The sequence below is a fragment of the Acomys russatus genome, chromosome X (genome assembly GCF_903995435.1).
Source record: "Acomys russatus chromosome X, mAcoRus1.1, whole genome shotgun sequence".
NCBI lineage: Eukaryota > Metazoa > Chordata > Mammalia > Rodentia > Muridae > Acomys > Acomys russatus.
The window spans coordinates 29,481,299-29,494,431 of NC_067169.1; the positions used below are offsets into that span (position 1 = coordinate 29,481,299).

General features: G+C 38.3%; 1 protein-coding gene across 2 annotated transcripts in view; it reads left to right on the plus strand.

Moving 5' to 3' along the window:
* Positions 1–13,133, plus strand: part of Glra2 (glycine receptor alpha 2) — a 217,055-nt gene that overhangs the window by 38,471 nt on the left and 165,451 nt on the right. The gene's annotated exons all lie outside the window — the stretch shown is intronic.

Here is a 13,133-nt window from a genome sequence, read left to right on the forward strand (position 1 = left end):
TATTCCAAGGAGTGGAATAGCTGGGTCTTGAGGAAGCCCTATTCCCAGTTTTCTGAGAAAGCACCAGATAGATTTCCAAATTGGCTGTACTACTTTGCATTCCCACCAGCAATGAAGAAGTGTTCCTCTCTCTCCACATCCTCGCCAGCATGTGGTGTCGCTTGAATTTTTTATCTTAGCCATTCTGATGGGTGTAAGATGGAATCTCAGAGTTGTTTTGATTGCATTTCCCTGATGACTAAGGAGGTTGAGCATTTCTTTAAGTGTTTCTCAGCAATTTGATATTTCTCTGTTGAGAATTCTGTTTCATTCCAAGCCCCATTTCTCAATTGGGTTATTTGATTTGGTGGTGTTTAATTTCTTGAGTTCTTTATATATTTTGGATATTAGACCTTTGTCAGATGTAGGGTTCGTGAAGATCTTTTCCCAGTTTGTAGGCTGTCGCTTTGTTCTCTTGACAGTGTCTCCTGCCTTACAGAAACTTCTCAGCCTCATGAGGTCCCATTTCTTAATGGTTGACATTAAGGCCTGGGCCATTGGTGTTCTGTTCAGGAAGTTGTCTCCTGTGCCAATATGTTCCAGGCTCTTCCACACTTTTTCCTCTAAATGACTTAGTGTCTCTGGATTTATGTTGAGGTCTTTAATCCACTTGGATTTGAACTTTGTGCAAGGTGACAAATATGGATCCAGTTGCATTTTTTTACACATAGACCTCCAGTTAGACCAGCACCATTTTTTGAAGATGCTATCCTTTTTCCATTGAATGGATTCAGCTTCTTTGTCAAAAATCAAGTGACCATATGTGTGTGAATTCATATCTGGGTCTTCGATTCGATTCCACTGATCAACCAGCCTGTTGCTGTGCCAGTACCATGCTGTTTTAATTACTATTGCTTTATAGCACAGTTTGAGATCAGGTATGGAGATTCCTCCGGAGCACCTTTTATTGTACAAGATTGTTTTAGCTATTCTGGGTTTTTTGTTTTTCCATATGAAGTTCAGAATTGAACTTTCAATGTCTTTAAAAAATTGTGTAGGTGTTTTGATAGGGATTGCATTGAATCTGTAGATTGCTTTTGGTAGGATGGCCATTTTTACTATGTTAATTCTCCCGATCCATGAGCAAGGAAGATCATGCCATCTTCTCAGGTCATCTTCAATCTCTTTCTTCAGAGTTTTGAAATTTTTTTCAAACAAGTCCTTCACTTGCTTAGTTAGGGTAACTCCTAGATATTTTATATTGCTTGTGACTAATGTGAAGGGTGTGGTTTTCTAATTTCTTCCTCTGCAAGCTTGTCATTTGTGTATAGGAAGGCTACAGACTTTTTTGAGTTAATTTTGTATCCAGCCAATTTGCTGAAGGTGTTTATCAGCTTTATGAATTTTAGGTGGAATTTTGAGGGTCACTTATGTACACTATCATATCATCTGCAAAGAGGGATAATTTGACTTCTTCCTTTCCCATTTGGATACCCTTGGTCTCCTTTTGTTGTCTTATTGCTCTGGCTAGAACTTCGAGTACTATATTGAAGAGATATGGAGAGAGTGGGCAGCCTTGCCTTGTTCCCGATTTGAGAGGAATTTCCTTGAGTATCTCACCATTTACTTTGATTTTGGCTATTGGCTTGCTGTATATAGCCTTTATTATGTTGAGGAAAGTGCCTTGTATCCCCGATCTCTCTAAAACTTTAAACATGAATGGGTTTTGGATTTTATCAAATGCTTTCTCTGCATCTAAAGAGATGATCATGTGGTTTTTTATTTTCAGTTTGTTTATATGGTGGATTACATTGATGGATTTCCATATATTAAACCATCCCTGCATGCCTGGAATGAAGCCTACATGGTCATGATGAATGATATCTTTGGTGTGTTCTTGTATTCGTTTTGCAAGTATTTTATTTAGTATTTTTGCATCGATGTTCATAAGAGAAATTGGTCTGAAATTCTCTTTCTTTGTTGAGTCTTTGTGAGGTTTAGGTATTAATGAGACTATGGCCTCATAGAATGAATTTGGTAATTTTCCATCCATTTCTATCTCTTGGAGTAGCTTGAATAGTATCGGTATTAACTCGCCCTTGAAGGTCTGGTAGAATTCGGCACTGAAACCATCTGGCCCTCGGCTTTTTTTGGTTGGGAGGCTATCAATGATTGTTTCTATTTCTGTAGGGGAAATGGGACTATTTAGCTTGTTTATCTCTTCTTCACTCAACTTTGGCAAGTGAACTTGATCAAGAAAATCGTCCATTTCCCTTAGATTTTCAAATTTTGTCGCGTATATGCCTTCAAAGTAGGATCTTATGATTCTTTGTATTTCTTCAGTGTCTGTTGTTATGTCTCCCTTTTTGTTTCTGATTTTGTTGATTTCAATACTGTCTCTTTTCCTTTTAGTTAGTTTGGCTAACAGTCTGTCTATCTTGTTGATTTTCTCAAAGAACCAGCTCTTGGTTTTGTTGATTCTTTGGACTGTTTTCTTAGTTTCTAATTCGTTAATTTCAGCCCTGAGTTTGATTACTTCCAGACGTCTACTCCTCTTCGGTGTTTCTGCTTCTTTTTTTCCTAGGGCTTCCAGTTGTGTAGTTAAGATGCTTATGTGCAATGTTTCCAATTTCTTTTTAAAGGCACTTAGTGCTATGAATTTTCCTCTTAGCACTGCTTTCAATGTATCCCACAAATTTGGGTATGTTGTTTCTTCATTTTCATTGAATTTCAGAAACTCCTTGATTTCTTTCTTTATTTCTTCCCTGACCCAGGTGTCATTTAGCAGAGAGTTGTTTAGTTTCCACGTACGTGTAGGCTTTTTGTTATTTCTGTTGTTGTTGAATTGCAGCCTAAGAGCATGGTGATCTGATAGGATACAAGGTATTATTTCAATCCTCTTGTATTTATTGAGGCTTGCTTTGTGACCTACGATGTGATCGATTTTGGAGAAGGTTCCATGGGGTGCAGAGAAGAAGGTATATTCGTTCTTGTTTGGGTAAAAGGTTCTATAGATATCTGTTAGATCCATTTGACCCATGGCATTGGTTAATGATGTTATTTCTCGGCTTAGTTTCTGTTTCAATGACTTATCCTTCAGTGAGAGTGGGGTGTTGAAGTCTCCCACTATTATTGTGTGGGGATCGATGTGTGGTTTAAGCTTTTTTAGCAGATATTTTACAAATATGGGTGCCCTTGTATTGGGAGCATAGATGTTCAGAATTGTGATGTCATCATGGTTGACTTTACCTTTGATGAGTATGAAGTGTCCTTCCTCATCCCTTTTGATTAATTTTGTTTGAAAGTCTATTTTGTTCGATACTAAAATGGCTACCCCTGCTTGCTTCTTGTGACCATTTGCTTGGAATATTTTTTCCAACCTTTTACCCTGAGGTAATGCCTATCATTGTGGGTGAGATGTGTTTATTGAATGCAGAAGAATGTTGGATCTTGTTTATGCACCCATTCAGTTAGTCTTTGTCTTTTTATTGGAGAATTGAGACCATTTATGTTGAGAGATATTAATGACCAGTAACTGTTCAGAGTCTTAATTTTGATGTTGCTCCCAGTCAAGCAGTTGTGTAGTTGTGTTTTTGCCATGGTATAGTTATCTATTTCCTGAGTAGTTTTGGTTGTAACTTGACCCTTTGGGATGGAGTTTTTCTTCTAGTTCCTTCTGTAAAGCTGGATTTGTGAATAGGTACTATTTGAATTTGTTTTTGTCATGGAATATTTTGTTTTCTCCATCAATGGTTATTGATAGTTTTGCTGGGTAAAGTAGTCTGGCCTGGCATCTGTGGTCTCTTAGGGTTTGCAGGATCTCTGTCCAGGCCCTTCTGGCTTTTATGGTCTCTGCTGAGAAGTCGGGTGCAATTCTGATAGGTTTGCCATTAAATGTTATTTGGCCCTTTTCCCTTGCAGCTTTTAACATTTTTTCTTTGTTCTGTATGTTTTGTGTTTTGATTATTATGTGACGGGCAGTTTTTCTTTTCTGGTCAATTCTATTTGGTGTTCTGTAGGCCTCTTGTATGTTTATATGAATCTCTTTCTTTAGATTGGGGAAATTTTCTTCTATGATTTTGTTGAGAAAAGTTTCTGGGCCTTGGAGTCTGATATCTTCTCTTTTTTCAATGCCTATTATCCTCAGATTTCTTCTTTTCATGGTGTCCTTAATCTCTTGGATGTTTTGTGTCAGGAGTTTTCCAGATTTGGCATTTTCTTTAGTGGTTGCTTCAAGATCTGTGATTGTATCTTCTAGACCTGAAATTCATTCTTCCATCTCTTGGATTCTGTTAGAAAAGCTCACCTTTGTGTTGCTCGCCTTCTTCTCTGAGGTCTCCCGTTCTTGTTTTTCTTCTGTCTGTGTGTTTATCATTGAATCCATTTTCATTTTCAGATCTTGAACTGATTTTTTGATTTCTTTCATCTGATTTTTTGTGTATTCCTGAGTTTCTTCCATTGCCTCTTTATAGGTCTTCAGAGCTTGAACCATTTTATTTATTTCTGTCATCTGGTTGTTTGCATTTTCCTGCAATTTTTCCAGTTCCACTCTATGTGCTTCTTTTATGTCTCTCACCTGTTTGTCTGCGTCTTCCTGCATTTGATTATGAATTTTATTTGTTTCCTCCATTATCATCCTCATTACTAAGGATTTGAGGTCATTTTCTTGTATTTCCATTGTATTTGAGTTCTCTGGGTTGTTTTCTTTGGGATAGCTGGAAACTGGAGACGCCATGTTGTTTTGGGTTTTTTGCGTATGCTTTTTCGCTGTCCTTTAGACATCTTGCCATCTTTGTTTTTGTTGAGTAGCTTCCAGAGTTGGATGGAGGGAGTCTAATGATAGATTCACTTGTTTTCTCATGATTTCCCTAGGCTGGGAGCTCTAATGCTTCACTGGTGTTGATGGCAGTAGGCTATCCCTGTTGTTTTGGACTCTCACAGCCAGTGATCTTCAGCTCCTCTGTGCTGTGTTCCCTGCAATCATTCTGGGTCTCTGAATGAGCGTTGTGTCAGGCCAAGGTATCCACAGCCTTCTGTGTCCCCTGCCAAGTCCAGCCAGGAACACTGGGTCGGAACCACAGGCTGAACTCAACTAGATTCTCAGGGCCTGAACTGTCTGCTGAGCTCAGCTAGGGATTCTGGGCCCAAAAATGCACACAGGGTCCAGCCAGAATTTTTGGGCTGGGACTACGCACCAAGCTCAACTAGGGGCTTTTGGCCCAAAGTGCGTGCTGTGGTCAGTTATTGACTCAGGGCTCAAACTGTCCACCAATCTCAGCCAGGAATTCTGGATTCAAACTGCACACTGTGTCCAACCAGAGTCTTAGAGCTGGTGGAACTGAGCACTCTGCCCACCCTGCGTCACAGCAAGAGAACTGCGGTTGTGCTGAGGTAGGGCTTTTGGTGGAATTGAGCACTCCACCCAGCCTGCGTCACAGCAGGAGAACTGCGGCTGAGCTGAGCCAGTGCTGCTGGTGGAACGAAGCGCTCCGCCCAGACTGAGTCACCACAGGGGAGTTGCCGCCGAGTTGAGGTGGTGCCTAGGGTGGAACTGAGCACTCCGCCAAGCCTGCACCACAGCAGGGGAGGTGTGGCCACACTGAGTCAGTGTCTCGGGCAGAATTGCTTGCTGGGCTGGGCCAGAACCAGGGACTCTGGGGCCGAACTGTCCGCCGAGTCCAGTCTGGATCCCAAGGCACCACGCAACCCAAATCCTGCCCAGAGTCCCCTCTCCCGCAGCAACTCCCACCGGCCACCACACCAATTGCCTCCACCAGAAGGCTATGAGCTGTAAACCTCAGCCACCGCCGCTGGTGCTGCTGTTGCCGCTGTTGCCGCTGTTGCTGCTGCCTCTGCCCCTGCCACTCCGATCCGAGAAAACCAAAACAACACAACCATGATCACCCAACATGAAATGATGTAGCTCATTCTATTCTTCCCCTTTATGCCATGGAGAAAGCACAATACAATGATAACAATTTGCCAATATTTTCAAATTCTCTGAGATTAAGCAAAGATGTTTGCCTATCTGTCCATGCACTATAACTTTGCACAGGATCAATTAGTAACTGGTAGAGATGTCACCATTTCATTTGTGGTATAAAAAGATAATTTATGTGGTCATTTATTATACTGCATGGGAATTTTCTCATTTCTATCAATATAGCTGGCCTAAAACTAGTGGTTTACCAATTAATCAAGATATAAGAATCAATATTTTACTAGCCCTTTACCTCTGAATAATTTGTCCTTTATGAAAGTACAGATAGACTAACCAACAGTATGTAGTTAATTCATGGTGAATTTTCAACTAAGTTGCTTATTATAATTGCTTAGATTATATCTAAAGTATGATGATGACATTTGCAATTTTACTTTCTTTCAAATTACGTTCTTTAATTCTCTTCTCACCACGTGATTGCTACTATGATAAGCTGTTCCTCTTTGCAATCTTATTATCTTCCAAAACTTTCTCTTGACCATCACCACACTGTATAATGTAAAAGAAATTCATAAGAAACAGTGCTTACTTGTGCCATATATCAAAGTTCTAACTATATTTTTTTAATTCACCTGTGATCTAGTTTTTCTTTATCTCTTGAGGCAACAACAATGGTTAGACAAAAATCTGATTTCAAAAAAAATTTAACTTCTTTATGCAGCAGCCACAAATATTTAATATTCCATTTACATACAAAGGACTTCCGAAGCAACTCTGGTACTTGAAGACATGTTAAATTATTTACAAGAAATAAAATGCAAAATGAAATGTCATACTTGACTATTTGTGACAAAAAAGAAAATATGACATTTTCATCTTGAAATTCAAAGACTCTTCTATTCCTGCAAGTAATCATTCACCTAAAATTGATGTTGGAAAATATCTGGGACAAAAGTAACTACTAATGACTAATTGTCTTGGTGTCATACAAGATTTTCTTCTTGATGCTTACTTTTAAATAAAAAACATCATAAAGATTTTAAATTACGGAATGTTTCTTCTTAGCATAGAAAGCTCTGGCAAATATGAAAATACATTATATTATACATATAAATTTGTGTAAATAAGATTACTTAAACTAATGATGAAAATAGAGGTATATTTAAAGAGAACATGGCATATGTTCATAAAAAGGTCATTTCACCAAGAATATTGAACAATTCCAAACCTTTGCAACTATATATCTGAAGATCAATCTTTCAACACATATTCTTATTCTTTAATTTTTATTCACTTCTATTCATGTATATGTGTTTGTGTGCATTGTGCACGTGAGTGCAGTGCTCACATAAGTCAGAAGAGAGTGTTGTATCTCCTGGAGCTGAAATTACAGGTAGCTGTGAGCTGCTTGATGCGGTGGCTGCGACACAAATTCAGGTCCTCTGCAAGAGCATACAGTTCTTTTAACTCATTAGCTATCTCTCTAACCTCTCTACAGATATTCTTAATCATGACATTTACCACCATTGAACTGATTCTATTCAGCACTCTCTTTTAAATAACATTAATCTCAAACCTATCATTACCCCAAAGTAAACAAAGCAGAATGGTTAAATGTAGGTCTTTAGTTCATCTTTTACATATTGACTGGCTCATTTCCTCTATTGTTAGCATTAATTTATGTTTAAAAACACATAATACTGTTTGTAATAGCATGCATATGAATTCCAAAATATATGAAAAACACATCTATATATTGATGGAAGAAACAAACATCTATCTAACATAACAACAATGAATTATTTCAATGCATAATTTTTAATATACAAAACAGCATACACAGAGAGATCATTAAGGAAATAGAGAACATGAATAGGATTTAAAACCAACTCAATATAGCAGACATACACAAAACAAGTTACCTTATGAGCAGATTATATTTCCAAGTACACTTGGAATATTTTTCAGAGATTTAAATCATGTCTAAATACATTTTTAAAGCTTGAAATTATTAAAAGCATCTTTTCTGAGCCAGGCACAGTGGAGCATGCCTGAAATCCCAGCACTCGGGAGGCAGAGGCAGGTGGATCTCTGTGAATTTAGGTCCCAGCCACCACATCACACAGATCACAGCTACCTGTAATTTCAGCTCCAGGAGATACAACACTCTTTTCTGACTTATGTGGGCACTACACTCACATGCACAACCCACACAGACACATACACATGAATAGCCAATTATGGTGGGTAGGACTACTGGGGATCAGTAATACACAGAAAACTGCAAATTTCACAGGGTTTTGAAAATGAGAACATTCTTAAAGAGCCCATGACTCTAAAGAAATCGAGATTAACCAAGAAAAACTCGCACAATACATCAAATTTCAAGGTACAAGGAAAACAGTGCTTAGAGAACAAGTTATAATGTAAATGTTATACTTCAATGATTGTGTGTGTGTGCGTGTGTGTGTGTGTGTGTGTGTGTGTAGAGAGAGAGAGAGAGAGAGAGAGACAGAAAGAGAGACAAAGAGAGAGGAGAGAGAGAGAGAGAGAGAGAGAGAGAGAGAGAGAGAGAGAGAGAAACCCAAACTCTGTAGAGGAAAATAGAGAGTAGAAAAGCAGTTATAGTATAACAAAACCAAAAATTGGGTCTTTCAAAGTTCCACAGAAGTAACAAAGTATCAAACATTTAGCTAGTCTGACAAAGAAAAATAAAACTGAGATGGTTCAGACTTTGAGAATCAGAACTTGTAATTGCAATACTGAAATGGGAAGCAGAAATAGGTGAATCCCTAGTAGCTGTTTGCCCAATTAGTCTAGCCTACCTTGTGAAGTTCCAGGCCAAGGAGAGAATGTGAATCCAAAATAAATAAATAAGTAAATAAATAAATAAAAATTTTAAAAGGGAGAAAAGTGCATAAGGAATGAAACCCAGTGGTGTTCTCTGACCTACAGACACACAGAAGCACACAGGCATGCACACATATGCTTGCACCCCACACACATTTACATACCACCAACAAAAGTCCATTTTCAATAAAATTTAAGAAAGTAAAGTATATATATATTGTAAATCTAGAGAATGTATGTTTGTACACAGGAAAACACAAAACACTGTTGGAATAAGTTAATGAAGTCATAAATTAGAAAATTGTATACCATGTATATGTGAGCCATAGAGACAAGGCAGCCCCTTTCAAGAGAGTTTGGGGCTAGTTAATGAAAAGATTAAGGGAAAAAATTAAAGGAAGAATGAATGAGAGGAAAAGGCGGAAAGGAGGGATTTAAGAAGAGAAAATAGGAACAAGAAAGGTAAGACTTTTGGGGAGGAGACTGATCAGAATGGAATGCTATCATTATGCTAATAAATCAATCAGAGATGTTAATGGTTTCTCTCTACTTGTTACAGAGCACAGCTATTTCACTGGTGATCGCATGTAAGAGCATGCTACTGACAATCAAAATGTCTAATCGGATTATTGGACTAAAATACAAATATGTTGGCACACAGTAGCATAACACTTTAAAGCAAATTTTAAAAAATCCTTCAAGCCAAAAAAATTGATTCTTAGTATTTCAGCACCTTCTTATCATTAGGGTCATAGCCAATTAGGACAGAAGCCTATTGGTTATAGAAATTTTACCCAAGGACCATGCATGGAGAGGACTGAGGCCCCCTGCTCAGATGCAGCCAATGGGCAGCTCAGTCTTCATAGTGTCCCCTAGTAAGAGGAGCAAATACTTTCTGTCATGGACTCTGTTGCTTCCTCTTCCCCCTGGTGGGGTGCCTTACCAGGCCACAGAGGAAGAGGATGAGGTAGTCCTCATGAGACTTGGCAGTTGGTAGGGGAGAAGGACTCTACCTCTCTGAGGACTAGGGCAGGGGGATAGGGAGGGGTGAAAGGGATGGTGGCCTGGGAGGAGACAAAGGAGGGGGATGCAATTAGGATGTAAAGTGAATAATTTTTTTAAAAATGAAATTGAATTATAAAAAGAAACTTTGCCCTTGTAGTTAAGAATCCTTAAGGTTAGGCAGTTTCTGCTAGTTATAAATGTTATGACCTTGAGAAAATCAATTTAAGTGTCAGGGTTCTGTAGAGGAACAGAAATAATAAAATCAATATATAATCAGAGAGAATATATCAGATTTCCCATACAATACAGTTGGAGTGATCCAGCATTTCTTATCTCATACCAGAGTGGCTGAAAATCCAGTAGTTTTTCAGTTCATGAGGCTTGGTGCCTCAGTTCTCCCAATCTGGTACTGAAGGCCTGGAGTATATCTGGAGAGGCACAGGTCCATCTTGGGAGCTTGAGGAAGCTGGTCTTCATAGCAATGAAGGAATTAGCAGAAGTATAGATCAACATTGCTCAACCTGTGGGTTGCGAGCTTTTTGAGGTAACATATTAGATCACCTGCATTCAGACATTTACATTATGATTCATAGTAATAGAAAAAGTACAGCTATAGAGTAGCCATGAAAATAATTTTATGGTTGGGGGTCAGCACAATACTAGGGTCGCTGCATTAAGAAGGTTGAGAACCACTGATATAGATAAATTTGTAAGCAAGAATGAAAGCCAAGTGAGCAGAAAGCATTCCTTCTTCCATATCTTTTGTATCAGGGTTGGTATCAGAAGGTATCACATACATGTAGGGTTGGTATTCCCACATTACTTACTGCAGTCAAGACAATTCATCTAGACATGTTCCCAGGTCCACCTCAATACTTCACTGAGACTCTCTTCCTAAGTCATCAGAGGTTGTATCAAATTGATATTTAAAAATCAACCACCACAGTTAACTACTTTTATGCCTCATTTTTTCCCATCGATAAATGCAAGACAGAATAGTACCTAGTCACTGAGGCATGACATACATTACTGACTGGCACACAATGAGGTTTTAATGTTTTAGTTCTTACAACACCTTGCTTTAAAAATAGCTCTTTTTACCCAGGGGTTTCTTTCCAAATTTTTAATTTTTTATTATAATTTATTCAGATTACATCCCAATTGTTTTTCCCTCACTTGTATATTCCTATTCTCGCCCTCCCTTTCTCTTTTGTTCTATTCCCCTCCCCTATCCCTATGACAGAAGGGGACCTCCTCCCTCACCATATGACCACAGCCTATCAGCCTTCATGCCTTTCTTCTGTGTGCATGCAGGGCCTCCCCACCAAAGGGAAGTGATCAAATTGCGGGCACCAGAGTTCATGTCAGAGGCAGCTCCATCTTTTTTCAAGTTTTTACGTGCAAATATGAATTCACTTCAAATGAAATGCTCAGGACTGAAGAGGTCAGATGCTAATGATCAAGAAATATCAAGTATTTATTAGATCAGTTTTTGTTTTGTTTTGTTTTTTGAGACAGGGTTTTTCTGTGTAGCCTTGGCTGTCCTGGACTCGCTCTGTAGACCAGGCTGGCCTCAGACTCACAGTGATCCACCTGCCTCTGCTTCCTGAGTGTGGGATTAAAGGCATACAATACCACGCCTGGCTACTAGAGCAGTTTTTAAAAGCCTCTTGTGAGAATTAAAGCAATATGTGTATGTGTGTGTGCATGCTCATTAATGTAGGCACACATCCATGTGTGTGTATGAATCTTGAGGACAAAGGACAAGCTGTTGAGGGAGTTGTTCCTCAAGCGACATCCCCTTTTGTTGAGATAGGGCTTCTCTCACTGGCGTGTAACTAACGAAGTAGGCAGAGCTAGATGGTCAGAGGTTTCCAGGGTTTTGCCTATCTCCATTCCCATGGTGCTAGGGTTACAAGCATGTGCCAATACAACTGGCTTGTTAAAAAAGTGTGGTTTCTGTGGATTGAACTTATAAGACTTAGAGAAAAGCACTTTACCTAATTAGCTATCTCCCAAACCCTCTAAACTTGATGGTGCTAATGTGCTTAGGATATGATAGCTTAAAAGGTATTTTAGGTTCACACCCACACTGTTAGTTAGCAGGAAGAATAAATCAAATAATAACACGACCAAAGCTTCTGATGTTTCCAAGCCAATTGGGTAGACCAGACAAATAGATAATTTGTAATAGTTTGACATCAAAGGTTTAAAATTTCAATTTTCTTCTTTAAAATATTATAATAGTGCAAAGTGGATTTAATGAGCATTTGGAAATGGCTTTATCCTTTTTAAAACATTCCTATCCTCTTATCATTCATTTTTTATTTTGATTTATAAAAACTCATAAAATTTATCCAATATAATCTAAAATGAAGTACTTCTTTGTGGAGAGAAAAAAAAATCAAACATAAAAATTCTCATGACTTGTTTCTATGTGGTCTAATTTATTTCTTACTAGTAGAAAATACATTTGTGACAGAATTGTACAGCCAAGAAAGAGAAAACTCAACTTTTTCTACCAGGCTTTGAGGCTTTGTGCCAAACTTCTCCATTCAGAGCTTGCCAGCTGCCTAGGTACAGAGCCAAATAGGGTGTTGCTTGTACTCAGCTGATGAGAATTTGTCAAGTAAAAAGGAATGCATTTCTGTAGAGGAAAATTGTGAGTGCATAGAGGGTTTGCAACAGGGTTTTCCTATATCAGAAAGCATAGGTGTAAATTTCCAAGGAGGCAATAAACATATTCCCTAGAAAACATCAAACAGGGAATCATCTGACAGTGATTTACCTTTTGACAAGCGGCAAAAAGAAAAGAAGACTACTGTCATTCTAGTTCTGCATCTTTGGAAAGAAGAGTAGATCTTATTTTGGTCAAAGTACACTGAAAATGTGGCAATAGTAGAAATGTTAAGTGACATTCCTGCCTGTGTTTATATGTTAACATAAGTTGGGTTAGTTTGTTTATCTTCTTGTACTCTGTTTTCTTCACGGAGAGTTAAGAGTATACCTAGAAGAAAAGGAGTAAATTCAGAGGCATTATTAGAAACAAAGTAACATGTCGATTTAAAGAGAGATGATTCAGATCCATCTGGAACTCCCAGTTCAGCACTATGTTGATTCCATGGTCCAGATTATTTCATTACCATTGGTAATGCCTAAAACACTGATGATCTAAAGATTTGAGAAAAGCAGCCAACCAGATGGCTATTGTCGCATAAATTTATGCTAATGAATTCAGCTAAACAATCTTAGCATGTATTTTCCAAACTCAAAACTCTTTGGAGGTAAGTTATCATTGCTTACTTGCCATTTTTTTTTAAATGCAAGTGGGAAGTTACCATGCACTGCTGGGTAATTT